Raw genomic sequence first — 22,811 nt, forward strand, 5'->3', positions numbered from 1 at the left:
CTGCAATGAACTGACAAAAAAAAAAATGGCTTATTTTCTTAGAACTTTATATTCCGGTATTGACTTTCACAGAAGAGTTAAGCTTTTATGCGGTCCTGCTACACAGGGATTATTCACCTTTTTATTCTGAAATTAAGTATTCATGGAAGTGTTCCGGATAAACCGTTAATTTAGAATATTCGGAACACGTTCGTTTGATACTAGTAATGACGTTTTTACGTGTATCGATTTACTAGTTGAGTTTTTGACGTTGAACAATAAATTTTGAATTGGTTTAGGTTTAGGTTTTCGTTCATAGGTTTACGAAAGTCACGATTCCTTGGTGTCAGTACTTTTCATAAAACCTATGTCCAGCCACATTAATAGATCATGGCATAGTTAATAAATTCATCATAAAATTAAAATAAATGTTCTAAGGAATCATGCAGTGCAGTACTTATCGGGTATTAGTAAACTGATTGCTTCCTATTTCTACTACTATATTTTTCGAAAAATCGCAAAGAAACAACACAGTTAACGGATGTCAATTCGATTTGGAAGCAAAATGGCTGCAGTTGTCAAAAAATTTGTCTGTCGAGCAAATCTCTTGTGATTGAATTATGGGTATGATATGTATAATAAGGTCTCCACTGTCGAAAAAACCACAATCATAAAATAATACCATCCACGACTTAGGTATCAATATGTGTATATGTAGATATTTAAAAGAAACTTTGAAGTGTAAGTTATAGATAACTTCTCATTCACTACTCATAAGATCCTCCTATCCATGGTAAGAAAGAAACTTTAGCTACCCAAGCTCTAATCTCAGCTGAGTCCCTTGAAATCGTTATTGAAGCACAGTTTCCCAACGGCGGCGTAGAGACAGCAGAAAGAGCAGTAACGGCATATAAGAAATAACCTGGCGGTTGCAAAAAGAATTATACTAAACGAGTATTCTTCGGGGTAGATGACGGCTTCCCAGAAAACTTAGAATCCTTTAGTTGATGTAGGTTAGGTTGAACTTGATACTGTGTGTGTCCATAGGAAAACACAATAAGGTATCAAGACTGTTTTATAAAATAACTTCATCTCTTTCGCAAATATTCGAAGTTTACCAGCACCCAGCTTAGTTGCTGTTACGAGATCTGCCAACTCTGTCGCCCATAATAGCTGGAGCCGGGAGCGCAGGACATGGACACGGGCACGGGTAACAAGTTCTCAACCATTTCTTCCTAAAGCATTTCCTACATCTGCTCTTACCGACGCCAGATAGCAGTGACCTGTTATTACGACCACAATGGGCCTCAAATCTTCTATATTTACAGATATGAGAAACTTTGTGATTCTAAACCCGTAAGAATTGCACACGGTTATGCAGCCACACACGGATTGAGAATTCACAATAAATTCAACAAGTGCCGCACCCTCCTTTACCAACTTATCGGCTTTTTATTTACTTTTTATCGCCTGAGGACTGTGAACCCAGTATGGATGTACGTACCGGCCTTATCGAATGCTTCCTACTGCTTTGTGGCACTCCAGGACATATCGCTATAAATTTCTATGTGAGGAGTTTTAGCTGTTTTCTTCACGGCTACAATTTCCGCCTGAAAGATACCACAAGGAACTGGTAGCTTGAAGGATACTTAGCAAGGGCATAGTAGTATCCTAAAGAAACTTCCGCATGGTATATGTAGTACCGAGACAAACTGAAGTTTGAGTACGGTTGTAATACCGCCATTCCAAGCAGGAACGAGTGGAAGAGAAACCCGGGCATAAGGGTCGACGACATCCAAATATACACTGACGGCTACAAGATGGAATCGGAAGTGGGGCTGGAGTCTACTCTGAGTTCCTAGATTTGTCTGCATCATTCAGACTCCCATTGCACTGCAACGTGTTTCAAGCAGAAATCCTCGCGATTTGGCAAGTCTGCAAATCATTGGAAGGCTTGAATGTAGCTGGTAAAGTTTGCATCCTGTCGGATAGCCAAGCAGCGATAAAAGTGCTTTCCTCGCCTCACATTAACTCAAAATCAGTATGGGCTTATAAGCGACTCATATCCCAGTTATCCACCAATGTAGGACTACGCGTTATCTGGGTCCCGGGTCATAGGGGGATAGAGGGTAACGAGAAGGCCGACGATCTGGTACGCAGGAGCTCATCGGAGATGAACGAGGAAATAACCAGTGTCGAAGTAGGCATACCCTTAGCAGTAGCCAAGGGGAATATCCAAAGCTTCTACTTGAAGAAAGCAGAAACAAAGTGGAATAACATTACCACCTGTGCAATATCAAAATCCATTTGGCCAAAATATGATGGAAAGAGGACGAGAAGTCTTCTGAACCAATCCAGGGCCAACACACGCAACCTGATAGCAGTTTTCACCGGTCATTGGGCAGTAGGTACGCATGAGGAAAAGATGGGCATTCCGTATAATGACTACTACAGAAGCTGCAAATATCCAAATGCCAGGGAGACAGTAGAACACTTTATGTGTAAATGCCCGGCTCTAGCTAGAGGCCGACTAAGGTTTCTTGGAACCCCGTTTCTAGAAGACCTCAGAGGCTTATCCGTGATAGCAATCCCGAATATTCTTAATTTTATCAACAACTCTGACCGTAACATTCCGTAGGTTTTTACACGAGTTACATGGCATCAAAACGGCTTTAAATAGCTGCTTGGGCGACCAGGGTCGCAGCCATTTCACCTACCTACGATCTACTATTTTCTGGATAGACACAGCATACACCAGACCTTACCTATTCCATTAACTTGCAACCATCGGTATATACGTGACCTGATATTCTACCATTTTCGCAACCTGGCACCAAGCATCCACCTCTAGTGTGGCACCAAGATCTTTTTCGAAAAATCTTTGCGTAAAGATATAAAAACAAGCTACACTGGAAAGAAACAAGCACAATTTTCATGCCAAATTCCGCAGAAGGTACGCGAGCCCGCCAAAGATTTCAGCGCTACAATTCACGCGTGTTTTGTTTAGTAAACATTCGAGGGATTACTACGGAGATTCTTGTTGAGCACCCACATATATTACGCCTTATCAGGTGAGGCGATAAGTTGAGGAGTCCGTCCTGCAGAAACAATTTACTCTAGCTGAGTTTGTTGATATGGAAGTCATTTTCAGCATCGTGGTAGCTGAAGCGATAGAACTCAGTTTCGTTAGAGCATGGGCCATAGATCTTGTCCGTACTTAATCGCGAGGCATCAGCTGAGGTAGGTGGTCGCAATTGTAAGTAAGTAAGTAATAAGCGGGAACCTCAAGGTGTGGTGCTGTAGAACTACTATACCCTCCCTTCTGTTTTGAGTGAAATCATGAAAAGATCGGCGGGCATGGGAATGTGGCCTTTGGTTTTATCCGGATATGCCGGAGTAGTAATTTTTGAACACCACAGCTAAATTGGCAGAACTAACTTCATCACCTAGCACCAAATATCTCAGAATAACAATCAAATGTAAGTTCAATTGGAAAGCGCTTTCTACGCTTTCACGCTGAAGATGTTGCTGTGGTTGTTTAAGATGGTTGTGAGACCTGTGCTGCCTTTTACGATGCACTATGGCGCCTCTGCCTGAAAACCTGGCAAAAATCAAAAATTTCATGAAAGCATTCGATAAACCTAATACGGGGCTACCACGTTATCCCCAAAACAAAATCTCCAAATCAAAATCCCAAAAATCAAAATCCCCAAAATCATAATCCCCAACACAAAATCCCCATTTTATATGTGAAATAAATTCAAATTAGGTTTAAAATCGCCGCGACCGAAAAAGGCTAATAATCCATACCAACTTTCTGCATAGGCGGCCTTCGGCCGCGCTTATTATAAATAACCCTGGGCTATGCCATGCCAAGTCCGGGTGTGTGGTATAACCGTGGCTACCGGCACGGTGATGTCCTTCTGCGTAGTACACGCTTCTGTTAGCTTGTTCGAATTAGAGCGACTAGCAGTCCTATATATGGATACGTAAAAATATGCATTGCCAAAACGTGAATATATAGTTATACATACATAAATATGAATGAAAGAGGAAAGAGATATGCTATTTTTTACACGGTCATGAAGTTTATCATAGCACTGGGATTTTGATTTTGGGTATTTTGATTTTGGGGATTATTACTTTGGGGATTTTGATTTTGGGGATTACTTATTTGGGGATTTTTTTCCTTGGGGCTTTTTTTTCGGGGATTTTGTGGCACTCCCATCTAATACATTTATTTAATAAAGAATTTTCCAGGGATTACGAATATATAACTCTTATTAAACAGAAAATTATACTTTAGGAGGTAGAGACGCTCAAAGTTGATTGATTTTTAACACTTAGACAAATTTGTGGTTTTTGTCCTTTTTTGTTGTATTAAAAATTGTTTTGTCTCTAAAAGAAACGGCCTCCTGCTTTCTTGTATTATAACGAAAGGATATTTAATTCTAGGTTGAAGCAAAACATAAAATTTGTCTTTTTTATAAAAGTTGTCAGATCTACCTGTTTTTCGAAAATCCTATTTTTAGGAACGTTTTCGAACTTTGATGGAAAATAAAAAAAAGGTCTCCGTGAAATATACAATGGAGATTTACTAAATATTCAGTTACCCGAATTCATAAGGTCTACCTGCGTCCAGCCACCAATTTACTTTTTACATCAAATAAAGTGAAGAAACCTTGGGTATAAATACGCGCCTGAGCAGGTATAGGTAAGAAGAAGGCGAATTTAGTACGGTCACTTTTGTTGTTGCAATTTTTTAATAAAACCAAATTTTTCGGTTACATGCTGCATAATATACCTGGAACTCATTTCCATAATTTGAGTATATAAATCAATGTTTAATATAACGCCCAAAATTAGTCGTTTTTTGGAGTCTATAGATTAAAGTATTCTGTTTATTAAAATAAACATAAATATAGCTCACATATTTGTTTAGTAAGATATACTCGATGGCAAATTTTAATATGGTTCTAGAAAACTCCAAACTATTTGAGGTGTTCAAGGCTTCAAAGACAAAAGCGGAGTTCGTTGAGGCTATTATGACAGAATTACCAAATAAAGCATGCAACAAACAAGACGAAGACTTGAAAGAAAAAATTGGCTTCCTCTACATTCCAATACAAAGAAAATGGCGAGTAGTCGGTCGTTCTACTTCAAGGTTTGTAAGTAAGCATGAAAGCTGGTTAGCTAGTAAAAGTTATTTGGACGAAGAAATGCCTAGCACATTGACCAAATCGAACTAGAGGAAGACCAACAAAACCCATAGAAGACTGTTCGACCTACACAAGGAAAAGAAAGCTGTCAGATTATACTAGAAATATCGCCACGACTCATCTTTCAGAAGCATTGGTTATTAAATATAAAAAGGACGAAGAAAACACCAGGTCTCATATCATAGGAGCACTTGCGTTAGCATGTCCAGTGCTATTGAGAAGGATCAGAAACAGCATTCCCACACTCCCAAATGTACTACCTAGGAGATATACTCCTGAAGAGTTGTTATGATATCCATCGCCTGAGTGTGCGATAGGCACATTCAGGGACAAAAGAGCAGCAGTGCTTGTGGCAAAGTGCAATGACCACGGCGTGTGCACTGGCGTGTAGGCCCGGAGCTTCAGCTTCGTGGATTCTTTAAACGTGATCACGGCACAGCACTACTCTCCCCAGTCAATGGTCCAACAGAATAAATTGTTTTGCACACTGGGATACCCTACCATAAGAAGAATAAGAAAACGACAAGCGCACTTGCATGCCACACTTCAGCCATATGACACACCGTATACTCACCTTTATGCATGGCAGCTCATTGTTGCAACGATGGGTGGCTGCCCCTGTACCCGCCCTACCATTGGCCTCATGGATGTTATTGAGGCCCCGTTATTTTACCACTAACCTCCAATGTCACAAACCAAAGGAAAACAAACTTATGTTCACATTATTAGTTATTATTCACAAAATCAATGCATTATACAAGCTGGTTTAGTTTTATCCTAACTGACCTGAATTTAATTAACAAAATAGGTTTTGATTTTAAACAGTAGAAAGTAATATGAAAGAAAGTATAAAAAAAATTAAATGGTAGAACAATAATCTGAACACTGAATTGTATCTTACCATCAAAAATGAATATACATACATATGTATGTAAAAATGTATGCGCGCATATCATTACGCATATGCAAGAAAAAAAATAAAAAGATGTATTTCATACTAAGCTTGTATGTTTGAAGAAAAGGAAACTTCATTTGATATATTAATATCTGTTCATGTACAAATGTACATGCATATGTATGTACAGGCGTGTGCGTAAATGTATATATGCATATATAATCAAAAATACAATATTAATAAATTGATAAATTTACATTAGGTATATGGGGCATTAGGTAATCACAAATAATTTCATCTTCATATATATATATATCATTTCTACCTAGCGTGGAAGATCTTCTTGCTTGGAGAGATGTGTTTCCATTCCTTAAATAAGAATTAAAACATTTCCTACGCCAATTACAAAATATAATTGTTTAAATGGTTAAAAGAAAATGACTTAATAATATTAGCCAACCGCAAATGTTGGCAATCATGTTAAATATTAAAGTACTAGCCTTTACCCGCGGCCCCGTCCGCAAGGAGAAAATGAAATATGTGGGCTATTCACGTTAGCCTGCTTATAAAGTTATCTGTTTAAAATTGTTTTTCTGTCTAATGCATTTTATTTTTGTAATTGAGTAAAAAAAAGAACTTTATGAGCTGATAACCTGATATGATCCCCAAATGATCCCGAAGTTATCCAGAAAAAGCCACGAAATGACACCGACGCTATCGCGGACGGATCCCGAAAACCATCCAGAAACGCCCCGGAAGTGTTTCCAAAAGTTCCCGAAGTAGTCCCAAAAAAACCCGAAATGACAACGACACGATTCTAGACTTATCCAGATAACCACACAGAAATGATGCCTGAAGGGTACCAAATTGATCCCGAAATAGTCCCGAAAAGTTCCGAAATTACCATGACGGGCTCCCCGACGGATCTCAGAAACCATCCAGAAAATATCCAGGAAGGGTCCCTAAATTATCCCGACTAACTCCAGAAAAAGTTCCGAAATGGCTCCGAGGGGATCCACGATGGATTGCGAAAACTATACAGAAATGATTCCGGAAGGATTCCTAAATGATTCCGAAATAGTCCGGAATTGACCCAGATGGGATCCCGCACAGATCCAGAAATGATCCCGGAAGGGTGCAAAAACTATCCCGGAAAAGTAACAAAAAATCCCGAAATGGCTCCTACGGCATCCCGGACGAATCCAGAAATGATCTCGGAAGGGTCCCCAAATGATCCCAAAATGGTCCCGAAATGACCCTGATGGATCCGGCAAACCATCAAGAAATTATGCCGAAAGGGTCCCAAAATGATCCCGAAATAATACAGAAAAAGTCACGAAACGACCCCTGGAGGATCCCCAAATGATCCCGTATTAGCCCCGAAAAGGTCCCGAAATAACCCCGACGGGATCCCGGACAAATCCCGAAAACCATCCAGAAATGATGCCGGAAGGAATCCCAAATGATTCCGTAAAAGTCCCGCATTGATTCCGACGGGATCCCGAACGGATACCGAAAATCATCCAGAAGTGATGCCGGAAAGGTCCTCAAATGATCACCTAATAGTCCCGAAATGACCCTTAAGGGGTCATGGACGGATCCCATAAACCATCCAGAAATGATCCCGATATATTCCCGAAGAAGTCCCGAAATGACCCTGACGGGATCTCGAACGCACCCCTAAATGACCCTGACGGGATCCCGGACAGATCCCGAAATCCATCCAGAAATGATCTTGGGAGGGACCCCAAATGATCCCGAAAAAGTCCCGCAATGATTCCGATGGGATCCTGATCGGATACCGATAACCATCCAGAAGTGATGCCGGAAAGGTCCTCAAATGATCACCTAATACCAAAATGACCCTGACGGCATCCCGGACTGATCCCAAAATCCATCCAGAAATGATCTTGGGAAGGTCCCAAAATTATCCCGAAATAGTCTCGGAAAAGTTCAGAAATTACCCTGACGGGTTCCCGGACGAATCCTGAAAGCCATCTCTAAATGATCCCGAAAAAGTCCCGAAATTACCCTGACTGGACCCCGAAAGGATCCCGAAAACTATTCAGAAATGATGCCGGAAATGTCCTCAAATGAACACCTAATAGTTCCGAAAAGACCCTGACGGCATCCCGAACGGATCCCGACAACTATCTAGAAATGATGCCGAAAGGGCCCGCAAATGATCCCGTATTAGTCGAGAAAAAGTCCCGAAATTACCCCGACGGGATCCCGGACGAATCCCAAAAACCATCCAGAAATGATTTTGGAAGGGACCCCAATGATCCCGAAAATGTCCCGCAATTATTCCGACGGGAATCTGAACGGATACCGAAAACCATCCAGAAGTGATGCCGGAACGGTCCTCAAATGCTCACCTAATAGTCCCAAAATGACCCTGAGGGCATCCCGGACAAATCCCGAAATCCATCCAGAAATGATCTTGGGAAGGTCCCAAAATTATCCCGAAATAGTCTCGGAAAAGTTCAGAAATTACCCTGACGGGTTCCCGGACGAATCCTGAAAGCCATCTCTAAATGATCCCGAAAAAGTCCCGAAATTACCCTGACTGGACCCCGAAAGGATCCCGAAAACTATTCAGAAATGATGCCGGAAATATCCTCAAATGAACACCTAATAGTTCCGAAAAGACCCTGACGGGATCCCGAACGGATCCCGACAACTATCCAGAAATGATACCGAAAGGGTCCGCAAATGATCCCGTATTAGTCGAGAAAAAGTCCCGAAATGACCCCGACGGGATGCCGGACGAATCCCAAAAACCATCCAGAAATGATTTTGGAAGGGACCCCAATGATCCCGAAAATGTCCCGCAATTATTCCGACGGGAATCTGAACGGATACCGAAAACCATCCAGAAGTGATGCCGGAACGGTCCTCAAATGCTCACCTAATAGTCCCAAAATGACCCTGAGGGCATCCCGGACAAATCCCGAAATCCATCCAGAAATGATCTTGGGAAGGTCCCAAAATGATCCCGAAATAGTCTCGGAAAAGTCCAGAAATTACCCTGACGGGTTCCCGGACGAATCCTAAAAGCCATCCTTAAATGATCCCGAAAAAGCCCCGAAATGACCCTGACGGGATCCCGAAAGGATTCCAAAAACTATCCAGAAATGATGCCGGAAAGGTCCTCAAATGATCCCCTAATAGTTCCGAAATGACCGTGACGGGATCCCGAACGGATCCCGACAACTATCCAGAAATTATGCCGAAAGGGTCCGCAAATGATCCCGTATTAGTCGAGAAAAAGTCCCGAAATTACCCCGACGGGATCCCGGACGAATCCCAAAAACCATCCAGAAATGATGCCGGTAGGTATCCCAAATGATCCCGAAATAATCCCGAAATGACCTCGTCGGCATCCCGGACGGATACCGAAAATTATCCAGAAATGATGCCGGAAAGGTCCACAAATGATCCCCTAATAGTCCCGAAATTACCCTGATGGGATCCCGGACGGATCCCGAAAACCATCCAGAAATGATGCCGGAAGATCTCCCAAATGATCCCGAAAAAGTCCCCAAATGACCCCGACGATATCCCGGACGGATCCCGAAAACTATCCAGAAATGATGCCGGAAGAGCCCCCAAACGATCCCGAAAAAGTCCCCAAATGACCCCGACGAGATCCCGCACGGATCCCGAAAACCATCCAGAGATGATGCTGGAAGAGCCCCAAATGATCCCGAAAAAGTCCCCAAATTACCCCGACATACTCCAGAAAAGGTTCCGAAATGGCTCCGAGGGAATCAACGACGGATCGCGAAAACCATACAGAAATGATTCCGGAAGGATCCCAAAATGATCCCGAAATAGTCCGGAAATGACCCAGATGGGATCCCGCACAGATCCAGAAATGATCCCGGAAGGGTCCAAAAACTATCCCGGAAAAGTAACAAAAAATCCCGAAATGGCTCCTACGGCATCCCGGACGGATCCAGAAATGATCTCGGAAGGGTCCCCAAATGATCCCAAAATGGTCCCGAAATGACCCTGATGGATCCGGCAAACCATCAAGAAATTATGCCGGAAGGGTCCCCAAATGATCCCGAAATAAAACAGAAAAAGTCACGAAACGACCCCTAGAGGATCCCCAAATGATCCCGTATTAGCCCCAAAAAAGTCCCAAAATGACCCTGACGGGATCCCGAAAGGATTCCGAAAATAATACAGAAATGATGCCGGAAAGGTCCTCAAATGATCCCCTAATAGTCCCGAAATGACCGTGACGGGATCCCGACAACTATCCAGAAATGATGCCGAAAGGGTCCGCAAATGATCCCGTATTAGTCGAAAAAAAGTCCCGAAAGGACCACGACGGGATCCCGGTCGAATCCCAAAAACCATCCAGAAATGATGCCGAAAGGGTTCCCAAATGATCCCGTATTAGTCGCGAAAAAGTCCCGAAATGACCCCGACGGGATCCCGGACGGATCCCGAAAACCATCCAGAAATGATGCCGGATGAGCCCCAAAATGATCCCGAAAAAGTCCCCAAATGACCCCGACGAAATCCCGAACGGATCCCGAAAACCATCCAGAAATGATGCCGGAGGAGCCCCCAAATGATCTAGAAAAAGCCCCAAATGACCCCGACGATATCCCGGACGGATCCCGAAAACCATCCAGAAATGATGCCAGAAGAGCCCTTAAATGATCCCGAAAAAGTCCCCATATGACCCCGACGAGATCCCGCACGGATCCCGAAAACCATCCAGAAATGATGCCGGAAGGGTCCACAAATGATCGCGAAATAGTCCCGAAATGATTCCGGAATAGTCCCGCAAATGTTCCAAAATAACCCCGACGGGATCCCGGACGGATCCCGTAAACTATACAGAAATTATCCCGGAAGGGTCCCAAAATGATCCCGAAATAGTCCCGAAAAAGTCCCGAAATTACCCCGGCGTAATCCCGGACCGATCTCGAAAACCATCCAGAAATGATCCCGGAAGGGTCTCGATATGACCCTTACGGGATTACAAATAAGGTGAAGCTAATTATAAAACCATGTTAATAAGGCAGCAGGCGCATTGGAGCGAATAAAAAGTTAGATAGAAACATACAGGTAAAGCTAATAAAAGCGTGCTAATAAAAACAATTGATTGAGGGCGGATGGCGGGAGTAGAGGAGAGGACCACTGATCGTTCCTCCAAAATTGTCTAGATCTCGTTCTGTATGTACCAGATACCAAAAACTATTGATTTAGGAGAAAATTTAGATTGAGTTATAACAATTTATGGATTTTACACCAGAGGGGGAGATAAAGGGGGTGGGCGGAGGGTGTCACTGCTTACTTTGTAAGCCCTCGACTTATTTGACCCCTTGAGTCTGTGATATTGGTGAAGGCCAGTATACGTAAAGTTATAATGTGTAAAAATTATGAAAAATAATTTCTCGAAGGGTCGTGGGACCCCCACCCCTCTTTCCATGTTCGAAAAAAATTTCGCTAGTAGACTACTGTCTGTGTCCCAAATTTCATCAAAATCCGTGTAGCCATTCTGGCGTGATTCAGTCGCAAAGACGAAAAAATATAATAATTAAATTATAACTGTTCCTAGGGGGCGGGGACCACGCCCCTTTTGAAAAATATATAGCTAGTAGATCCTTCTAGACTATTGTCTATATGTGTGCAAAATTTCATCCAAATCGGTCCAGCCGTTCTTGCGTTATTGAGTCACAAAGACAAACGTCTGGACAAACATCCAAACATCCAAACATCCAAACATCTAAACATCCAAACATCCAAACATCTTAACATCCAAACTTTCCCATTTATAATATATATTAGATTATGAAGAGAGCTCAGTTAGGAAAAATATTTATAATAGGGGGACTCATGTAACCGTATAAATGCCTTATAAAGTGTGTAAACGTATAAATTTATCTAGTTTACGCACGAGCTGTCAAATTTTGTATGAAAAATCATTTACACAATTTGTATAAATTTACGCGCACATTTCATTGTGTAAACGCGGTAAACTCAAAGGAATGCAACCTTGCAGACATTACAGACGGCATTTTCATCAAAAATCTCCAACATCAGCAAGTAAAGGCGTTTTAGTTTTGATTTTTCACTTAATCTTGGTATTTTTTAATTTGTATAACAATCAAAAACATTTTTTTGGAAATAATACAGCTGAAAAACAATCAAGTTTATCAAGAGTATTACTAGGTGCGTTCATATAACCGCGTGTGTAAATGGATATAATTTTACACCTTATAAGTTTATATGCTATCATGAGTCCCCCTAATAAATGTTTGCTTCGAATGATGTCATATAAGCTTTGTTAATATGGCATCATACAGCTCTCTCAAACATGTCCACTTCACTAACATGTGTTTGATCGTAAAATGCAGGAGAGTCTGCTGTGCAACAAAAACAAAAAAAATATTATATTTTGCGTTTAGCTAACTCAGGCATGCTTAACAAACGAAACGATATCATTTCGTTACGATAATCAACGCTAATAAACGAAGCGAAGTCACTTCGTTTCGTTTATTAACGTTAAGATCGTCAAATTAACGTTAATTTGTCGTTCTTAACGTTAATAAACGAAACGAAATGACTTCGTTTCGTTTATTAACGTTGATTATCGTAACGAAATGATATCGTTTCGTTCGTTAAGCATGCCTGAGTTAACTACACTTTGGTAAGTAATGCATTTTGACCAACTTTTCGAAGTTGGCTAACTTAAGCTATAGTGGATCGTAAAAATAAAGGGCCCAAATCTTCTTAAGGCTTTCTTTAAGTATAGCTGCTAGTATAACAATACTAGTTATTTCATTAAATTTTATAAAATTAATTCCAATTTCTCTGCAAAATTTTATGTATCCAAATTTTATGTTTCTAAACCTAAACTAACGAAGAAGAAGAACTCGTTTCTTGGAGTTTGAGTTGGAACTCTTAAACAAATTTACAGTATATATATGTTATGTGTATGTATATTAAAAATCTAATTTTTACATTGTCGTTGAATAATTTACATTTCCTTATATGATTTGGGGGTTTGAAGACTCCAACGATGATGAAACGCATGTCAAAACAAGATTTTATGTACGGCCTAGGTGAAGGTCAGGGGCGTGTAGATTTTCAGGAACTGGTGATGACTTGATGCTTATCACCGTGGAAGCGGAATGCGGGTGAATTAAAGGGGAGGGTTGCTTGCGACTCGCAGAAGCAACCCACATGCATATGATGCAAAAATATGCTGGCAAGTAGATTTTCGGAAAAATGTGGTGTTTGTTTTCGTGTAGAAAGAATCTGCGGAAGAAACCGATACCGCTCTATTAGAAATTTTACTTTCACTTTCAACACCACAGAATTTAATATCAAACAAGGGATAAAAGGGTTTAATTCTTTAAAGAAAAAGCATAAAGTCTTACCACAGATATGTATGTACTCCTGCTCAAGGTGGCTTTGGTATGCTGACGACAGGAACGTTAGTATAATTAAAAAATGTGTATTAAGTCGTACGGACTTGCCGAATTTATCGATTCAATCGAACACAAAAATGTCAGCTTTTATATCTAATAAAACTTAGTGGATATTTATATATATCACACAACTTCACTTTTATTAAATATTTAGACTTTTCTAAGTCTATTCATAAATTCACTCCGATTTACTAAATAAACTTTACCACGACCACGATGTTGATTCTATCAGATATCCACAGGAAAGGAACGATGGTTGCTTCAGGAAGTTATATTAGACCCTCGAGTTTCCCATATGTGTCGATAACTCAGTTCAAATACATATGTTTTTTTTTTGACATTAACAGAGGTAGAATATTGAAGTTGGAACAGTGGTGGCCAAGCAAAAAAAAAAAGGGGGAAACAATATCAATAAAAACTAAAAGCAGCTATAAATTAAAGTGGAAAAAAAAAAATGAAATTATATTTGCGGCTAAGTACTACGGTACACATCCCCCAACCTAGAGAGTTGGTACGGTGTGATCTAAGTGATATGTTGGATGTCTTTTCTGTGATAAACTTCTTTTTTGCCTGTATCCACGTCTTCCAACTCGTACATGCATTTGCCTTTTATGGAAACCACCCTACATTTAACGAACTTTGGCGCTAGTTTTGCGGAAAATTTCTTTGAGGCATCGCTTAAGACAAAGTTACGACGAAAAACAAAATCACCAATTTCAAAGCGTTTATCAGTGCTACGAAGATTGTAACGCTTTGACGAGTTTTCAAAAGCTTTGGTGATATTTTCGGTAATATTTCGTCTTATTAGTTTCAGAGTGTCGCTTCTGTCGAGTACGGTATCATCCAATGTTTTGAGCTTCCTTAGGAGTTCATAGTCACCAGCATGAGAAATCATTTGCTGTCCAAATAATGCAAAGTACGGAGATGCTCCGATCGTCTGATGATACGAACTAGAGATATACGCCGCCGATAAACGCCGCCGCCGCCGCCGATTTTGGTCGTTTTTCGCACGCCGCCGCCGAATGTCAAAAATATCGGCGCGTCGGCGCGTCGTCCGGCGCGTTACTATATTTTCTACTCGTTTAACACTGTTTAGGCCATTTATTGTTCATGTCGAAAATTGGTCTGATATGGTCGAAAGTGGTATAAACGGATGCGCATCACTGCCAGTTATAAGATACTAATTGCGAAACTTAACTCTTTATAACTATTCAAAAGTTATTTAAAATAACAGGCGCTTTCGATGTCAGCTTAACACGGACTTTGCATCACCCAATTCAGCAAGTTATTAAAACAAAATACTACAAGGAAAGTTATATAATAAATTTATATGCTCACTTTACATTTTTGAAAAAATTAATAATGAAGAATTAATTCAAATAAAATGACCCAAGGCGAACATGTTTTTAAATTGTCCTCAAGAATAAGCGAAATCAGTGATGCAAAATCCTTTAGCGGGTTCTAGGGGCATAAACACTCCTTTGAAATTATTCTTACCTCATACTTAAGTTGAGGATATATGTACTTATGAGAAGGGTTGTCCTCAAGAATAAGCGAAATCAGTGATGCAAAATCCTTTAGCAGGTTCTAGGGGCATAAACACTCCTTTGAAATTATTCTTACCTCATACTTAAGTTGAGGATATATGTACTTATGAGAAGGGTTTGAAAAGTCATTAGTCTTGCATTCAAACATCTCTTGTTTATTTGCGAAACTATACAATAGCGTCTGAAATGTTAATTTTGATTTTCACACTTCATCCTTCAACACCCAAGCCTCCCGGTTTGACATTTCCTAAAGTTGGAGGCCCTATCCAAAACTAGTCCCTTGGAGTGAATCGCATTGATTATAGCATATCAACCAAGTTTAAATATCACCTACACGTTACGGTTCCTTTTACAAATGTCAATACGTAGGCACATATATCTACCAGGTGAGGCTTTGTCCTTCGCAAGAACACTCAAAGTGGTGAAGCAAAAGCTTTCCCAAGACAGAGGAACTAATGACCCTAACGTAGTGGACAGTCGAACTTGTCTGAAAACTGAAGCTACGTGGTCATCTATAATAAGCTCCTATATCGTAAGGCCGGAAAACAGTAGTTAACAACTTTCAACTTAAAATCCGTCGACTTTCATTCTAAATTTGATTTAACGAAGACTATTGAAGTCAATGTTGTGAACACAAACGTCTGCAATCTTTGGTCTACATTTTAAAAATTTTATCCAGGGTCCTTGTAATACGATTATACGATTTTCACCCATTCCGCAATGACATACACTTAGACGAGGGCGGCATCCTTGGCTGAATAGTCACTCCCCAACGTTTCAAGGTCCTTCTGTAGTGTAGCTCGGAAGCATAGCTCGACAAAAGCATCCGTTGGAAAGTCTTCGGAGCTACGCCTTGGGATTCTAGGAAAGTGACGTCGACGAAGGTATGAGTTCGAACCCGCAGTGCTATAGCTTCTGTGCTGGCATATGGTGTGAGGCTCAGGAGCCGTGGTAGCGACTGGTGGTAGGGATCCCTACTGTTCGCACATCGGGAATTATAGCTCTTAAAAACAGCCGAAAAAAATGGAGGCACCCTGTGCCACGAGAGTCATGAGTATTAATAGACCATTAGTAGCAACCCTAAGTCGCCTTTATGCGTGACCGCCAAGGAGCGACAAATGATTTAAAGAAATTGTGTTCGCAACGATTATTAGGAGTTAACCCTAGGTGAAACTACTACGCTTTGCACGAGATATACAGGCAAAAGTGTGACTATTTTATGTATCTCTATTTCTTTTCAGCAGACGCAGCAGTACCAATTCCATAGACCGGGGTTAGGTTCAAAGCCTCTCTAGAGCAATCGAACGAGGGACAATCCCTTCGCAAGGAGCTACTCCTGAAAAATTTTGAACGGTCTTTTGATGCAAAAACGCCGGATCTTTCCGAAATGGCCAACACGTTGATGTCCTTAAATACATATAAATAAAACCCTTCCTAAATATTATTTATCTAAATAGAAAAATCAAGATTTTAAAGTAAGAACACCGGCGTACGCCGGCGCGCCGCCTACGCCGCCGCCGATAAAGTGATCGGCGTAAACCTCTAATACGAACTCCTTAGGGCTTCAGCGATTTCGGAGATATTCCTGTCCCAGTGTAACTGATCCTTCTTCAGGTAAGTTCTGATACCAGCGGTTATTGAACGGTTGACACGTTCGCTTGCATTGGCTTGCGGACTGTACAAAGCGGTATAAACATGTCTAATTCCACGGGCCGACAACAACGTGTTAAATTGCGAGGATCTGAACTGTTATCCATTGTCACTAATTATAATTTCGGGAGTTCCGAAAATATTGAAAACATTGTCACGCAAATAGTCGCAAATAGAGGAAGTATTGAACTTTTTAACAGATTTTAAAAGGGGAAACTTTGTCAAATGGTCTAATACAATGAATATTCCTATGTTACCTTGCTTGGATGTAGGGTAAGGTCCAAGAAAGTCTACACACAATTTCTGAAAGTGTCTTTGTACCGTGTATTGGGCGGACATTGGTGGTCTTAGCGTTACATTGGGCGATTTGCTTTGTTTGCAAGTTTCACATCGGCTGACGAAATTCTTGACATCAACTGTCATATTTGGCCAATACAAATTATTTCGCAATCGCTCCAATGTTTTTGCGATACCACCATGGCATTTATTTGGCGGACATTGGGCGTTTTCTATGACACTCGGAACTAGAGATTTGGGAATCCAAAGCTTCCAATTAAACGATTCCCTTTCCGGATTGCCATCAGCATGTTCGGTCCTTTTATAAAGGAGGTTGTCGATTACCTGTAGGTCAGGCAATCTGCTTTCATTCTCACGGACATGACATCAATTTTTGATAATCTTCGGACAAAAACTCGGACGACTGTAAATCAACTAACGGACGGATCTCAATTTCACGGACTTCACCTACTTCCTCGAAATTTTGTCGCGACAGACAATCAGGTACCAAATTGAGTGAACCTTTTCTATGCTCAATATTAAATTTAATACCTTGCAGTTTGAGAGACCAACGCGCTAGTCGGCTGGATAAGTCAGTTTGTCGCATAAGCCACTGCAAGCTAGCGTGGTCAGTAACTATTGTGAACTCCTGCCCCTCGACATAAGCTCTAAATTTCTTTAAACTTAACAGAGCTGCTAAGCACTCGAGCTCTGTCACGCTATAGTTACTTTGCGCTTTGTTCAGCTTTTGCGAAAAATAGGCTATAGGAACCTCAACATCGTCGGCATTCTTTTGGGCCAACACCGCACCAACTCCTAACTTGCTCGCATCACATTGTATGACGAAAGGTTTTGTGTAGTCTGGACTAGCCAGTACTGGTGCTGTACAGAGTTTTTCTTTCAGTGTTTCGAAAGCTAGTTGGGCGTCGTCGTTCCATTCAAAACTTTTGGACTTCTTTAGTAAGTTAGTAAGAGGACTTGTCAATGCAGCGAAATTGTCAACGAATCGGCGATACGAGCCCGCCATTCCCAAAAACCGTCTAACTTGCTTGACGTTTGTTGGAACTGGATATTGCGTAACAGCCGAAATCTTTTCGGGGTCGGTACGAATAGTTCCGTTGCCCACGATATACCCCAGATATTTCACATCCTTTATGCAAAATTTAGTTTTGTTGACGTTTATGGTCAACCCCGCTTTCCTTAAATGTAGAGCAACTTCAGCAAGGCCGGACATATGTGTGTCAAAATCTTCTGACACAATTAATAAACCGTCTAAATAGACGAAAACTTGATCTCTTAAGTAGGGTGGAATAACGCGATCCATCAAGCGACAAAGTGCTTGTTGGGCATTGCAAAGACCGAAGGGCATGACACGGTATCGGTAAAGCGGACGATTAGGGGCGGTAAAACAGGTGTAATCTCGGGATTGTTCGGCTAGGGGAATTTGCAAAAGGCACGCCTTAAGTCTAGTGAACTTATAAATTTTGCCTTAAGTATTCTGCTAAGAATCCCATCAATATGAGGAAGGGGGTAAGCGTCCTTCACGGTAACGCTATTTACTTTTCTTGAATCAAGACACAGACGGACTTTACCTGGCTTTTTCACTAACACAACCGGACTGGACCATGGACTATTTGGAGCTTCCTCGATTACACCTAACTTTATCATTTCATCAATTTCGGCATGTACGAGTTTCTCGACAGCTGGTGAAATTGGGAAATAACGCTGCTTTATCGGACGGACATTGGGCTCGAGCTGGATATCGTACTCCAATAAAGAAGTCTTTCCTAAGCCTTCTTTTTCGAAGCTTGGAAATCGATTTTTAACTAAACTTAACTAATGCTATTGCTCAACATTCAACGAAAGCGAGTTTTCGTCTTTATAATTTCCATCAAGTGAAATTTCCGAAATAATATCCGGCGCAATTCGGAACTTATGCCAAAAGTCAATTCCTAAAATTTTATCCTGGGACATACTGGGAACAACAAAGAACGTTATCGTTTCGGTTTTGCCTTTATATTGGACACTAAGATCTATTGTACCGAAAACTACTTGGCTTTTGTCATCAGCTGTACAAATTGGAACTTGGTGTTTTCGCAATTGTTTTTTAGAGATATCTTTTGCTAACAAACCTCCTAAGCAAGAGACTTGCGCTCCGCTGTCGAGATTCCTCGCTCGCTTTGCAGTTTCCCGGACTACACTTTGGGCATTTTGGACGATACGTGTTTGGTGCACCACAGCCATAGCAAAACACCGTATGCTCCTCAAGGTAATCGTAGTATCTATGCCCCTCTTTGTTGCAGTTCCAGCAACCAGGTTTTAATTTGGTAGCTGGCTGAGAAACAGCTTCTACTTGCGCAAATTCGCTTTGCGCTATTGCTTCCTCATCTAGGGTATTTGGGCTACGCGATTTTCCAAACCCTCAAAAACCGTTGCTGACCTCGCAGACACAATTGCTGAGACCATGTTTCTGATGCGCGCTTCATCGTCATTTACTGGTGGTATGTCCCCGCCATACGCTCCTTCAGCTGACAAACTACTACCATTTGCTGCTCCTTGTTGCAGCTCTTGTTGCTCTTCCCTATGGGACTTATGCAGATTCCCACGGCCACTGGTATTACCTGCGGTGCCCTGAGACATCGTCTTCAACAATCTAGTGTTATATATATTCTGATTAAATTCCCTACTGCGGCAAAGAGCTCTACAGAGTCGAAAAGAAGAATTGTTCTTAAGCCACGGCAATAGGCAGTTTCGGTGGAAGCGGTGGTCACACGCGGTAGTTAGTATATTATCCCCATTCGTAAAAGCTTTCCTACATAGGAAACATCCAGCCTGCAAAGGAGCGTGTTCGTCGCTTGACGCAATGGCATGTTCCCAAAAAAAAGAAAAAAAGTATATGTGTATTTGCACTCGCAAAAAAAAGATATGACCTTTTAACGCAGTGTTAAAAAAAATATTTTACCTCAAACAGATTTTTTTTTAAGAAAACCAATAAAAAAAAATCACCAAAAATATTAGAAACTTATCCGCTTGTTATGTCTTTAAACGCAAAAAAAACTTTCGTTTAAATAAAACCCAACAAAAATCAACATAATTATATCTTTTCCGCTTGTAATTAAACGCGAAAAGGTTATTTATCAAAGAACAAAAATCATCAAAAGAAACTTTGTTTGATATCATGGTAGTCTCTGTAGTGGTAATGTGGCACAAAGGTGTAAGCAAGGGCATAATATCATAGTATGTTGTGGCATGCAACGTTTTGAGAAAGAAATATCGGTTGTGATTTATTTGATATACAATCACAATTTCCGAAATATTCAATATAAATATATATATTCTTTCTCAGATGCTAAACGAAAATTAAAAAAAATTTATTAAATTGAGGTGGCATCTCGACAATGAGTTTGAGATGTACTTACTATTTTAAAACTTGCATATATTTTCTTCTGCATTGTAGCAAACGTGAACACCTGGTAAATCAATTGGCATTTAGCCTTAATGACGAAAATTCCAGAAAGTGCATCGCGTATTTTTGCACAAAACTAAAAGAAGTGTCATGCTTAAACAGTTCCCTAAATACGAAGTCTTAACGCGGTACGCATCTCAAGGCATCTAGCCTATAAGATGGTCAATTCCAGCAAAAATTCTTCGCATCCATACAAAACCGTTTGAACACAGCAATAATCGAAAAAAAATTCAAAAATTTATAAAATGTTAATCTAATAAAAAAAATATTCCAAAAGCAGACAGACTATTTGATTCAGGGAGTGAATCATGTATGTGGAGCCAATATTTACCAAAAGCACACAAAAGTTGCTTTCCTCTATCGGGCTACATGTTGGGCGCCATTTTATCTGTTATGATATCCATCGACTGAGTGTGCGATAGGCACATTCAGCGACAAAAGAGCAGCAGTGCTTGTGGCAAAGTGCAATGACCACGGCGTGTGCACTGGCGTGTAGGCCCGGAGCTTCAGCTTCGTGGATTCTTTAAACGTGATCACGGCACAGCACTACTCTCCCCAGTCAATGGTCCAACAGAATAAATTGTTTTGCACACTGGGATACCCTACCACAAGAAGAATAAGAAAACGACAAACGCACTTGCATGCCACACTTCATCCATATGACACACCGTATACTCACCTTTATGCATGGCAGCTCATTGTTGCAACGATGGGTGGCTGCCCCTGTACCCGCCCTACCATTAGCCTCATGGATGTTATTGAGGCCCCGTTATTTACCACTAACCTCCCATGTCACAAACCAAAGGAAAACAAACTTATGTACACATTATTAGTTATTATTCACAAAATCAATGCATTATACAAGTTGGTTTAGTTTTAGCCTAGCTGACCTGAATTTAATTCACAAAATAGGTTTTGATTTTAAACAGTAGAAAGTAATATGAAAGAAAGTATAAAAAAAATTAAATGGTAGAACAATAATCTGAACACTGAATTGTATCTTACCATCAAAAATGAATATACATATGTATGTAAAAATGTATGCGCGCATATCATTACGCATATGCAAGAAAAAAAATAAAAAGATGTATTTCATACTAAGCTTGTATGTTTGAAGAAAAGGAAACTTCATTTGATATATTAATATCTATTCATGTACAAATGTACATGCATATGTATGTACAGGCGTGTGCGTAAATGTATATATGCATATATAATCAAAAATACAATATTAATAAATTGGTAAATTTACATTAGGTATATGGGGCATTAGGTAATCACAAATAATTTCATCTTCACATATATATATAGCATTTCTACCTAGCGTGGAAGATCTTCTTGCTTGGAGAGATGTGTTTCCATTCCTTAAATAAGAATTAAAACATTTCCTACGCCAATTGCAAAATATAATTGTTTAAATGGTTAAAAGAAAATGACTTAATAATATTAGCCAACCGCAAATGTTGGCAGTCATGTTAAATATTAAAGTATTATGAAGAGAGCTCAGTTAGGAAAAATATTTATAATAAATGTTTGCTTCGAATTATGTCATATAACCTTTGTTAATATTGCATCATACAGCTCTCTCAAACATGTCCACTTCACTAACATGTGTTTGATCGTAAAATGCTGGAGAGTCTGCTGTGCAACAAAAACAAAAAAAATATTATATTTTGCGTTTAGCTAACTACACTTTGGTAAGTAATGCATTTTGACCAACTTTTCGAAGTTGGCTAACTTAAGCTATAGTGGATCGTAAAAATAAAGGGCCCAAATCTTCTTAAGGCTTTCTTTAAGTACAGCTGCTAGTATAACAATACTAGTTATTTCATTAAATTTTATAAAATTAATTCCAATTTCTCTGCAACATTTTATCTATCCAAATTTTATGTTTCTAAACCTAAACTAACGAAGAAGAAGAACTCGTTTCTTCGAGTTTGAGTTGGAACTCTTAAACAAATTTACATTATATATATGTTATGTGTATGTATATTAAAAATCTAATTTTTACATTGTCGTTGAATAATTTACATTTCCTTATATGATTTGGGGTTTTGAAGACTCCGACGATGATGGAACGTATGTTAAAACAAGATTTTATGTACGGCCTAGGTGAAAGTCAGGGGCATGTAGATTTTCAGGAACTGGTGATGACTTGATGCTTATCACCGTGGAAGCGGAATGCGGGTGAAGTAAAGAGGAGGGTTGCTTGCGATTCGCACAAGCAACCCACATGCATATGATGCAAAAATATGCTGGCAAGTAGATTTTCGGAAAAATGTGGTGTTTGTTTTCGTGTAGAAAGAATCTGCGGAAGAA

This window comes from Eurosta solidaginis, chromosome 2 (genome assembly GCF_040869045.1).
Source record: "Eurosta solidaginis isolate ZX-2024a chromosome 2, ASM4086904v1, whole genome shotgun sequence".
NCBI classification, from domain to species: Eukaryota; Metazoa; Arthropoda; class Insecta; order Diptera; family Tephritidae; genus Eurosta; species Eurosta solidaginis.